Raw genomic sequence first — 12,211 nt, 5'->3', positions numbered from 1 at the left:
ATTTCCGTTTTATCCAATTCGGTCTTTTTTCGCTCTCAACCTTACATAAATTTGTATATCTCTCTTTATTACATATTTTTTTCAAGCTCCTCTATTTCTTTTTCTAGATTCCTTTTCCTTTCTTCCTGCCTTTTTGAGATTAATTGTCTCTTTTATACATAACACTCTCACCACTGCTTTCATTGTGTCCCATAGCACTCCTTTTGATACGTCCTTTTCATTAAATCTCCATATTTCTTGCCATTCTGATTTGACTCTATCCACAATCTCTCTATAATTCAAAATTTTTGTGTTCAATCTCCACCTCCTCATTTTATCATAATCACATTTCAAGACAATCTCAATTGACACCAGGGCACGATTCAAAATCTTAATAATTCCAATATCAGCATTTAACAATTTACTTAACATGTTTTTAGAAACAAAAATATAATCTATTCTTGTATACACTTTATGTACAGCTGAATAGTATGTGTATTTTTTCATCTCCCTTTACCAATCTCCACACATCCTTTAATTGCCATTTATTCATCACTCAACTTAAGTCCGTTGTTTCACTATTTCTAATTTTTGACATTTGTGTAGTTTTATCTTTTTTTTCTCTGGTTGTCTCTGGTTGCTTCCCGAGCTTTGAGGATTACCTGGGAAGGAATCCCACTGGAGCATTGCAGCGCACCCAAATACCTGGGAGTCACTTTGGACCGTGCTCTGACCTACAAGAAGCACTGCCTGAACATCAAACAAAAAGTGGGCGCTAGAAACAACATCATACGAAAGCTGACTGGCACAACCTGGGGATCACAACCAGACACAGTGAAGACATCTGCCCTTGCGCTATGCTACTCTGCTGCTGAGTATGCATGCCCAGTGTGGAACACATCTCATCACACTAAAACAGTGGATGTGGCTCTTAATGAGACATGCCGCATTATCACGGGGTGTCTGCGCCCTACACCACTGGAGAAATTACACTGCTTAGCCGGTATTGCACCACCTGACATCCGCCGGGAAGTAGCAGCCAATAGTGAAAGGACCAAGGCAGAGACATCTCCAGCTCATCCCCTGTTTGGGTATCAGCCAGCACGTCAACGACTTAAATAAAGACATAGTTTTCTTAGATCTACAGAGACACTTACTGGAACACCCCAGCAAGCGAGAGTCCAAAAGTGGCAGGCCCAAACCCAGCACCTCAATTCATGGGTGATACCAGATGAGAGACTCCCCCCTGGGCACTCAGAAGACTGGGCGACTTGGAAGGCATTGAACAGATTGCGCTCTGGCACCACGAGATGCAGAGCCAATCTTAAGAAATGGGGCTACAGGGTGGAATCCTCGGCATGCGAGTGCGGAGAAGAACAAACCACTGACCACCTGCTGCAATGCACCCTGAGCCCTGCCACATGCACGATGGAGGACCTTCTTGTGGCAACCCCAGAGGCACTCCAAGTGGCCAGATACTGGTCAAAGGACATTTAACCAAATACCAAATTTACAAAATCTGTGTGGGTTTTTTTTCTTTCTTTTTTTTCCTTTTTCTTTTTAAACTCTGTGTTTGTTTTGCTCTGTTAGAATTGTAACACAATGGTTGCTGATGATACGATAAATAAATAAATAAAAATCTTTTTTTTGGTCCATATAACAATTACAGTCCCCTCCAAATATTACATATTGTTGGTGATAGTTCTTTATCTGACCTAGTACTTTTTCATAAAATTCTTGCTGATTTACATTTGGTGCATATACATTTACTAATACATATTTATCCTCCCCTATTTCACCATACATTATTATATATCTACCTTCCTCATCTTTCAATACCTTGTTTATTACAAAGTTACATTTCTTTGCAATTATTATAGCTACACTTCTTGATTTTGATGACCCAAAGGATTTTTCATAGCTCCTTATCCAACTCAATTTTAATTCATTTGAACCTGGCTTATTCTGGTGTGTTTCCTGTAAGAAGATAACATCCGCTGCGTCTTTCTTCAGTAGGGTTTCAATCCTCCTTCTTTTAATTATCGTTCATAAACTCCTAGTGTTTAGTGTTGATATTCTTAATTTATTGGACATCATTTATGACTTCCGTTTCCATAGCCCACTCCAGCAGGATTATATATATGTTTGTAATCTTTTTTCTATCTCGTTGGATTATGACTTCCCAGAATCTATCTTTGTCACAAAACCCTATTTCTTTATCCTTCTTAAAGTATTCTTTCAACTGCATTTATTGGAACCAGGAAATATTGCTGAACTTTGATGTTATTTCCTCTTAGGATTTCAAGGTGTAGATACCGTCATTTTTCTTCATGATTTCTCCATATTTAGGCCAGTTTACTCCTCCCAGTAATCTTCTCTGCTGAGTCTCTAGAGGTGAGAGCCACAGCGGGGTTTTGGAATATAATCTGTCCTTGTATTTTACCCAGGTTTTTATTAAGGCTGCTCTTATGAAGTGGTTCTTGAAATTTTTCTCTACTTTGATTTTAGAATACCAAAGATAGGAATGCCACCCTGTTCTTAACTCAAACCCCTCCAGTGACAATATCTTGACTTTATCTAGTCAAATCCAGCCCTTTATCCATGTCAGGCAGCAGGCCTCATAGTATAATTTGAAATCTGGGAGGCCAAACCCTCCTCTCTTTTTCAGGTCGATTAAGTTTCGGAATTTAATTCTAGGCTTCCTTCCCATCCAGATATATCTCAATAGGTCTTTATTCCAAATCACAAATATTCGATTTGTTCTAATTATAGGCAACATTGGGAGATCTATCAACTACAAAGAATGGGATCAACTGTGGAACAAGAAGATGAAATATGTCTACACGACGGAATTGAAGGAAAACCATTACAAAATGATATACAGATGGCATATGATGCCACAGAAGTTAAGCTTATTGTATAAGAAAACTTCGAATAAATGCTGGAAGTGTGAATCTCAAGTGGGGACGTACTATCATCTCTGGTGGACCTGCCCCATAGCCCAAAGCTACTGGAAGGAAATCCAAGATCTATCCCAAGAAATACTTAAAACCAAAATCCAAATGAAACCGGAATACTTCCTGCTGGGCATCACAGACAACGACATAGAATTGGACTCCAACCAAGACATCTTCTTTACCTACCTTGTGACAGCCGCCAGAATCGTATATGGAAATCAAAAGAATCTAGCTCAGTGGAGGAATGGTTACAAAAAAATTGGGACTTGAAAAACATGGACAAGCTAACCTACTATTTAAAAGATTACACAGGTACCCCTTTAAAGAGAACAAACTGGAAGCAATTTGAAGATTTTATGAGTATTCACTAAGAAAAAAAAACAGGGCCCTACTAGAAGAATAATAGGACAAAACAAACCATAAACTTATACTAACAAACATTAAAGGAAGAAAAAAAAGGAAAAGAAAACGAGCCGAGAAGAGATTTCAAGACAGAACGAAAGGAAAGAAAGAGAGTGTGAACGTCGGAAAGAAGACTGGGAAGTCAACTCCCCCCCTCCCCACCTTACCCCTTTTCCTTCCCAACCCTATATCCCATCCCCCCTACCCTCCCCCCTACCCATCACGCTATCCTATCCAGTAACCCCCCCCCCCACTGTATATCTATTTTGTAAAATTCTAATAAAGATTTATAAAAAAAATATTGGACATCATTTCCATTTTCATTTTTTTGTGGCTTGATCCATTGTGAACCCTTGTCCCTTATAATCCCCTCCCCCTCCCCACTGTTGAACACTTTGTCACTGTTGAACTTTTGTTAGTTTTGGCCCATCTCTCTAATCTGTCAAGATCGTTTTGAATCCTGCTCCTGTCCTCTGGAGTATTGGCTATCCCTCTTCGGTTTTCCCTCCTCTGGAGAGCAATTTTAATTTCATACGTCAGTCCCGTCTGTCCACTTTATTTTTTCTTGATTCATATTGTAGTAGTGGTGACAAATATTAAAGTTAATTTAATATTTTATTAAATATTAAAGTTAATTTGAGTTAATTTGTCCATTTTTATTGTTTCCATTATTTTAAAGATCCATTGATTTACTGATCATAATTCTTTCGTTCTCCATTTTCGGGCGTATACTATTCTGGCTGCTGTTGTGAGATTTGTAAATAGTTTCTTTTTTCATTATTTATTTCAAAGCTTGTGATTCCTGATAGGATGTATCCAGATCTAAGTTGGAATCTAGTGTCTAGAATTTTTTGAATTTTCCCTTGTATTTCTCTCAAATTTTTTTGCTGACTTACAGATCCACCACATATGGAAGAAGGTTCCAGTCTGTTATTCGCATTTTCAACATTTATTATTTAGATTTGGATATAATCTTGATAGCTTCAAATATCACTGATACATCATTTTATACCAATTTTCTCTAAGATCATATAAATATGTATATTTTAATTTTTGTTCCAGTTTTTTTACAATCTTCTCATCTTATCTCATCCAATATTCACAGCCAATATCACCATGCAATCCTTAGTTTGTTCTTCCATTGACCACTCCAGCAGTTTTTTTTTTGTAGATTTTGAGAATTAATTTCATCTCTATGATCCAAGAAGGTATTCTTCTGCATAAAGCCTTTTTTCTTATCTTTGTTGAAACTTTATCTTATTTGTCTGTATTGGGACCATGAAATATTTTTATTTCTCCAATTTGCTTTTTGATTTTGATATGTTTCATGGACAAGACAAAAGGAAAGAGCCAGTGCTGCCTTAGTGGGCTAACTGCTATAGGCTGCCATTCCTTTTCTATTCAGACATTCAAAAAAAATATTTCCACCACTTTATGATAAAAGTCAAGACAGCATGAATGCTTAATACAGGAAACAAATATCCTCGTAACTGAGCAGAGTTACCCTGACTCATGGATAAGTCAAACAAGTGAATCTTTTGAATAATCTTCTAAATATCAATGTGAAAGGCAACAGTGTATTTACACTTACTTTTATCAATACATTTTGCTGATTGTTATGGCCAAACCATTTTGACTTGTCTACCAAACCATTCAAAATATTAATGCACCACACTTCACTTTCTGTATACAAAAGAACAAAACTTTTCAGTTTCTATTAAGATTCCTTGTTATAACAAGAAATGCTTTTGCCAAAAAAAGAAAGAAAGGAGGAGAAAAGAAAATAGCAGTGGTGTTCTGGAGAGAAGCGGCATTTGCAGAGAAAGTGCTGCAAGGAATTCTTAAAAGGTTCTCCTCCCCAGTCTTTGTTTTCCCATCCCCTAGAGAACCTGTGAAGAATTTTGAATTACCACATATCTGCCAGATTCCTTAAAGAACGCTCCAAGCCAGACATGTCCCTGTATAATACGTGTATTTAGGATATAATACGTCTATACAACAAGGCTTGTTGGCTGTAACTAGGGGCCTATTATTCCAATCATTGTGTCTTAGACAATAGCGACTGGAAGATGTACTTCTTTTCAGCAGATGGAGAAAAAGGAACATTTGATATGAATGTTTTAACTTGATTGTTCTGCATTTAAAATATCATGGATTTTTATTTGAGCATTGGTTGGCTAGCAATGGTGAACTCTTGGTTACAGAAACAGATATAGAAGTATAGCTATGTTTGTTATGTACAATTAATTTTGACCTTATATTCCTAGCCATCTGCCTTTAATCATGCCAAAATAATAGCAGTCATTTCCAAGGACAACAGAATGCATATTGTTATGTGTATTAGAGGCTTTCTGGTTATGAAATTGGCTTGTAAATTGTTTCGTAATTATAGTTTGGGAAACTTCAGGCTATAAACATCTACTGACTTGAGAGTAAACTGCACTGAATTCACTGACACACACACTTCTTCTTTATATATTAATATTTGAGACTAAGAATCTCATTTACACTCAAAGCAATATGCATTCAAAGTATAAAGTAGGAAAGAGAAGAAATAGAAAAAAGAAAGAAAATATATAACTAAGACCAAGTTGGGCTCAGACCTCTCAATTCTGATGGTAATTGGAAGGGGGGGGGGGTGAGGACTAAATAGAATTTTTTTTTTTACTATTACAGATCTAAGTAAATAATCTTACAAAAATTACTAATAACCATAAACATAAATTATTAGATGTTTGGATTGCTTAATTTTCCAAAAATGCATAAACAGTTTCCAATCCTTAGTTTGTTCTTCCATTGACCACTCCAGCAGTTTTTTTTGTAGATTTTGAGAATTAATTTCATCTCTATGATCCAAGAAGGTATTCTTCTGCATAAAGCCTTTTTTTCTTATCTTTGTTGAAACTTTATCTTATTTGTCTGTAGTTCAGGAAAACACTGACATGGAGGTATACACATGGCACCCATTAAGGGTGGGGGGCACTGTACAACAAACACTCACCTAGAAGTCAACAAATGGGTGAGGGGACATCAATTGGCCCAGTAAAGAGAGAAGCTGATATCAATAATTGGACACAGGCTTCTCCAGACTTTTACCTTCAGGTTGCCCGGTTGGGGATCCAGGGCACACTGACATCACACACTCAGTTGCTGGGGACGATGCCTCAGCTTGCCACCAAGTTCCTTGACGCTTAGTTTAGTTCAGGTAAAGCTAAATAGGTAACATTCAATAAAAGTTGCCCAATTTGAATCCATACCTTTGTTGTCTGTCTCGTTATTTCAGGGGTTAAGGGGCAATGCATATTGTTATGTGTATTAGAGGATTTCTGGTTATGAAATTGGCTTGTAAATTGTTTCGTAATTATAGTTTGGGAAACTTCAGGCTATAAACATCTACTGACTTGAGAGTAAACTGCACTGAATTCACTGACACACACACTTCTTCTTTATATATTAATATTTGAGACTAAGAATCTCATTTACACTCAAAGCAATATGCATTCAAAGTATAAAGTAGGAAAGAGAAGAAATAGAAAAAAGAAAGAAAATATATAACTAAGACCAAGTTGGGCTCAGACCTCTCAATTCTGATGGTAATTGGAAGGGGGGGGGGGGTGAGGACTAAATAGAAATTTTTTTTTTTACTATTACAGATCTAAGTAAATAATCTTACAAAAATTACTAATAACCATAAACATAAATTATTAGATGTTTGGATTGCTTAATTTTCCAAAAATGCATAAACAGTTTCCAGTTATTCAAAAAGTCTTCAGTTGTCCTATCTTTAGAACCCATGCTTTAGCAATCTTGGCTACCTCTGGTTTCAACATGATTGGGGTAGTAGGCCAATGTCCCACCATCGAGTTGGCTCAAGGCACCCTTGTGTGATGTTAATGTGGCCTGGAACTGGTACCTTTCATACTGGTTTTGAGCTACATTATGTGCCTGTGTAGAAAGGCCCTTAGGCTGTATCTACATTGTACTGTTGAAGACTTTCATGGCCAGAATCACTGGGTTGTTGTAGATTTTTCGGGCTGTATGGCCATGTTCTAGAAGCATCTCTCTTGACGTTTCACCTGCATCTATAGCAGGCATCCTCAGAGGTTGTGAGGCACTGCATGGTCTGCATTGTATGGTCAGTGTAGACCCATATAATCCAGTTAATCCAGTTAAATGCAACTAAACTGCATTATAGGGGTCTATAGTGACCATATAATGCAGACTCAGATTGCATCATGTGGTAGCTACATCCAATATGTGACTTCATAGAATCATAGAATCAAAGAGTTGGAAGAGACCTCATGGGCCATCCAGTCCAACCCCTTGCCAAGAAGCAGGAATATTGCATTCAAATCACCCCTGACAAATGGCCATCCAGCCTCTGCTTAAAAGCTTCCAAAGAAGGAGCCTCCACCACACTCCGGGGCAGAGAGTTCCACTGCTGAATGGCTCTCACAGTCAGGAAGTTCTTCCTAATGTTCAGATGGAATCTCCTCTCTTGTAGTTTGAAGCCATTGTTCCGCGTCCTAGTCTCCAAGGAAGCAGAAAACAAGCTTGCTCCCTCCTCCCTGTGGCTTCCTCTCACATATTTATACATCGCTATCATATCTCCTCTCAGCCTTCTCTTCTTCAGACTAAACATGCCCAGTTCCCTAAGCCGCTCCTCATAGGGCTTGTTCTCCAGACCCTTGATCATTTTAGTCGCCCTCTGGACACATTCCAGCTTGTCAATATCTCTCTTGAATTGTGGTGCCCAGAATTGGACACAATATTCCAGATGTGGTCTAACCAAAGCAGAATAGAGGGGTAGCATTACTTCCTTAGATCTAGACACTATGCTCCTATTGATGCAGGCCAAAATCCCATTGGCTTTTTTTGCCGCCACATCACATTGTTGGCTCATGTTTAACTTGTTGTCCACGAGGACTCCAAGATCTTTTTCACACGTACTGCTCTCGAACCAGGCATCACCCATTCTGTATCTTTGCATTTCATTTTTTCTGCCAAAGTGGAGTATCTTGCATTTGTCTCTGTTGAACTTCATTTTGTCAGTTTTGGCCCATCTCTCTAATCTGTCAAGATCGTTTTGAATTCTGCTCCTGTCCTCTGGACTATTGGCTATCCCTCCCAATTTGGTGTCGTCTGCAAACTTGATGATCATGCCTTCTAAACCTTCATCTAAGTCATTAATAAAGATGTTGAACAGAGATTTCAAGACAGAACGAAAAGAAAGAGCATAGTTTCTAAATTCCCCTCTCACAGAAGGCTCTCATCCCAAATTATTGTGGCCTTCATACCCTTATAATATTTCTTTAAAAATTCTCAATTCTTGTTTACATTATGGTAATATCTCCTGTCTCCAGAAATATATGTTCATTAACTCTCAATGGAAACCCTAACAATTTTATCCAGATCACCCACCCAATTCATTATCCATCTAGATCCTGCTCCAGAGTACCTCAATTCATTTTCCCCAAAACACTTCATCCTAATCAATTGACTTCCTATTCATGCACTGTTCCCCTCCTTCCAATATTACAAAAACATGGTTCAGCTCTTTTATTTCCCGGTATACTTTTATGTATACAAAGGATTCAGCAACCCTCACTAATTCATATTTTCAGCGGGAAAAAGGAAGCATTGCTAACTGGAGAAGAGAGAACTTCCTTGTATTCCAGAGATCACTCCAGAGGGACTTGCACCCAGTTCCAAATCGAAAGACAAAAACTGATGGCACCTTAAATTCCCTTTTCTTCCACATTTTCACTGTTTCTTATTTCAGCTGCAGATTATGGTTGTTTCAAAGATGTCAGAGCTGACCCAGCTGCCCAGAAATTGGATGACAAATATTGAAGGTTTTCAAATATAGAAGACGTTTCTCGGAACTGGAAAGCCACTGTTAAATCCCCTCCCAAAGACAATTTTTAAAATGAAAATAAAAGAAGAAACTAGAGTATGATGAAAACTGAATGCAGGAAAGAGAAGAAAAAGAAGCGGCACTACTTATTCCTTTTGTTTTGGGCTTTTCTGGAAAGGTATGGAGATACTGGGAGAAATAGTGGGTTACCACCATCTTTTATTAACTTTGGTCACTGATGCATACAGCCTCAAAAAAAAAAACAAAATAAAAGCAACAATAAAAAGCCAAATGTACTGTTCCATTAATCAGGCAGAATTTATTTTATTTATTTCCTACTAGCTTGGGGACCCGGCGCTGCCCGGGTTATTTGAGAAAGGAATTGTGTATCAAGGTTGATCTTTATCAGTTATTTATATGGCTCGCAGTGGTCTCAGAAAGTTAGTGAAGGTACTGTGAGTCCCATCATCTGTGGTCCATCCTACTCCAAACTGCTCCAGGATGGAGAGTGGGTCATGGGGGCTCTGTGTGCCAAGTTTGGTCTTGATTGGTCATTAGATGAGTGTTGCAGAAGTCTTGGGAAGTGAGTGGAAGTACTTGAAGTCCCATCATCCATAGTCTGTACTCCCCCAAACCTCACTAGAATATTGAGTTGGTCATGGGTGCTCTCTGTGCCAAGTTTGGTCTTTATTGGTCATTAGATGAGTGTTGCAGAAGTCTTGGGAAGTGAGTGGAAGTACTTGAAGTCCCATCATCCATAGCCTGTACTCCCCCAAACCTCACTAGAATATTGAGTTGGTCATGGGGGCTCTCTGTGCCAAGTTTGGTCTTTATTGGTATTTGGATGAGTGTTGCTGTGGTTGGATGAAGGTCACAGCGATCTCAGAAAGTGAGTGATGGTACTGCAAGTCCCATCATCCATGGTCCATCCTCCTCCAAACTGCAGTAGTATGTAGAGTGAGTGAAGGTACTGCAAATTCCTCAGGCCCTTTCCTCTCTCTTCTCATCCACTTGAGAATTTAGAGTGGATTTTTGTGGGGGGGTTTTTTGTCGTATCAGGAGCGACTTGAGAAACTGCAAGTCGTTTCTGGTGTGAGATAATTGGTTGTCTGCAAGGACGTTGGCCAGGGGACGCAGGATGTTTTGATTTTTTACCAACCTTGTGGGAGGCTTCTCTCATGTCCCCGCTTCTCTCATTAACCCTCTTTGCCACCAGGGGCTCCTGTTGAGGCTGGACAATCAAAAACTATATGAAAATTTCCTTTCCCCTCTCAGCCACTTGAGAGTCTTGGAGTGTTGTGGCTGGCCAACCAGAGACCTTATGCAAATAGTACCACAGTGGCAACCAATCAGAACGCTGCCACAAACATACCCGCATACAAACTTTGACTTTTATTATATATATATATATAGATATAGATATAGATATAGATATTTATACCCCGCCCTTCTGCCCCCAGAAGCCAACTAGGGGGCACAAGAGAGAGAAGGACTGTCTATTTGGGGGGGGGGGGAGGTTTGAAAGAAAAAAATTCTCCCTGTTTTTCTGTTATCCCACCCCCCTCATATCCCTGTCATGGAAACAACCCTCACGTATGACATGGGAAGTGGAGAGGGGGGATAACCAGTGAAAATAGGGGAAATGGTTTTCCTACTACTACTCCCCCTCCCCCATAAAATGGACTATTGTTTTCTCTCTAGCGCCCCCTAGTGGCCTCCGCCTGGCTAATGGAACAGTACCAAACCAAACAAATTGTGGGAAACTTTCTATGGAAAAAATGGAAAAGCCGCCCTCATAAGATCTAAGCTCCATTTACAGTGGATGCTAATGCCTTCAGAGATCTAGCCCTTAAAAGTGAATATAAATCATTACAACAGAGAGTGCATTCAGAATTGAATTTGTACTGCAGCACTGTTCATAAATTATCCCAATACAGGCCTTGTGGTTTATGGTTCCTGGCATGAAATGCAGGACTTTTATTTACTCCAAGGCTATCTCTTAATATGGCCCTATCTATAGAGATGTTTTATGTTAACATTTCAATATCTATGAAATCTGGGGGGGGGGGGGGGGAGGAATTGCAGGCAAGAGTGTGTCCCTATCATTTCTTTCTGTTTCAAAGTTAAAACCAAAACCATTTGCACACAGACTGTGGAAGGTAAGAGACATAAAAGCAAAGACAGAAACTTGTATTACAAGGGCAGGTAATGTGTACAAGGTACAGGATGTAATTAGCTTTCAAAGAGGTCTTGAATTTATCCAATTATGTCTCAACAAGACGGACAGAAAATCATTACCACACAAAAAATGTGATGTGCCTCTCTTCTGTGTAAACTCGCAGACATACAATTTCTTTGATAGATTCTGATAGAAAGCAGTGTAATTTGCAGATGACAAAGATATTCATGTCACCTAATTAGCTTGCAAGAGGCATGAGACACATGGATGCATGTCCACACTCAATTATACTTCCAAATATTTCAAAATCTAAATGTGGCAAAATTAATATTCTTCTTAGGACCCAGATGACAGACGGAAAGCAAAGGTGGTGAAGCTTCCTGGAGCAAGATTTAAGCATTTAGCCTTTAAAGAACCCTCCTCAGTCTGTCTGCTCCCATGAAGAACGTCTATTGTAAACCATATCCTGAGTTAAGATAACATAACTCAGGATTCCCTCTTTACACATGCCGCTGGAATCATCAAGTATTGCAGCGATTTTGACGGTGCCTGCCCATGGGGCATGGGGACCTGTCACCTTGCACCATCCTAGCTTCCTCCCTACCCCATCACATAGGGGGAAGTCTTAGGAAGCCAGCTCAACCCATCTTTCCCTATGAAAAGATGGGAAGCATCTGTTTTTTGCAGCTGGCTATTTTTCAGTGGCAGCAGGGTTTTTTTTTTTTTTTTGGCACTTTTGCCCCAGATCTGTTCCATTGGGTGGTCTATACTTTGAAAGTCATTGTTCTACTTCATAACCTTTGTTTTTGTGGCAGAAACTGTGTTAACTGGGTGAAA

General features: G+C 39.1%; 1 protein-coding gene across 5 annotated transcripts in view; it reads right to left on the bottom strand.

The window, feature by feature from the left end:
* Positions 1-12,211, bottom strand: part of EPHA5 (EPH receptor A5) — a 339,685-nt gene that overhangs the window by 143,951 nt on the left and 183,523 nt on the right. The window lies entirely within an intron of this gene.

This window comes from Anolis sagrei, chromosome 6, assembly GCF_037176765.1.
Source record: "Anolis sagrei isolate rAnoSag1 chromosome 6, rAnoSag1.mat, whole genome shotgun sequence".
Classification (NCBI taxonomy): Eukaryota; Metazoa; Chordata; class Lepidosauria; order Squamata; family Dactyloidae; genus Anolis; species Anolis sagrei.
Note: the sequence above shows the minus strand (reverse complement) of the source record. Positions and strands in the feature narration are given on the sequence as shown.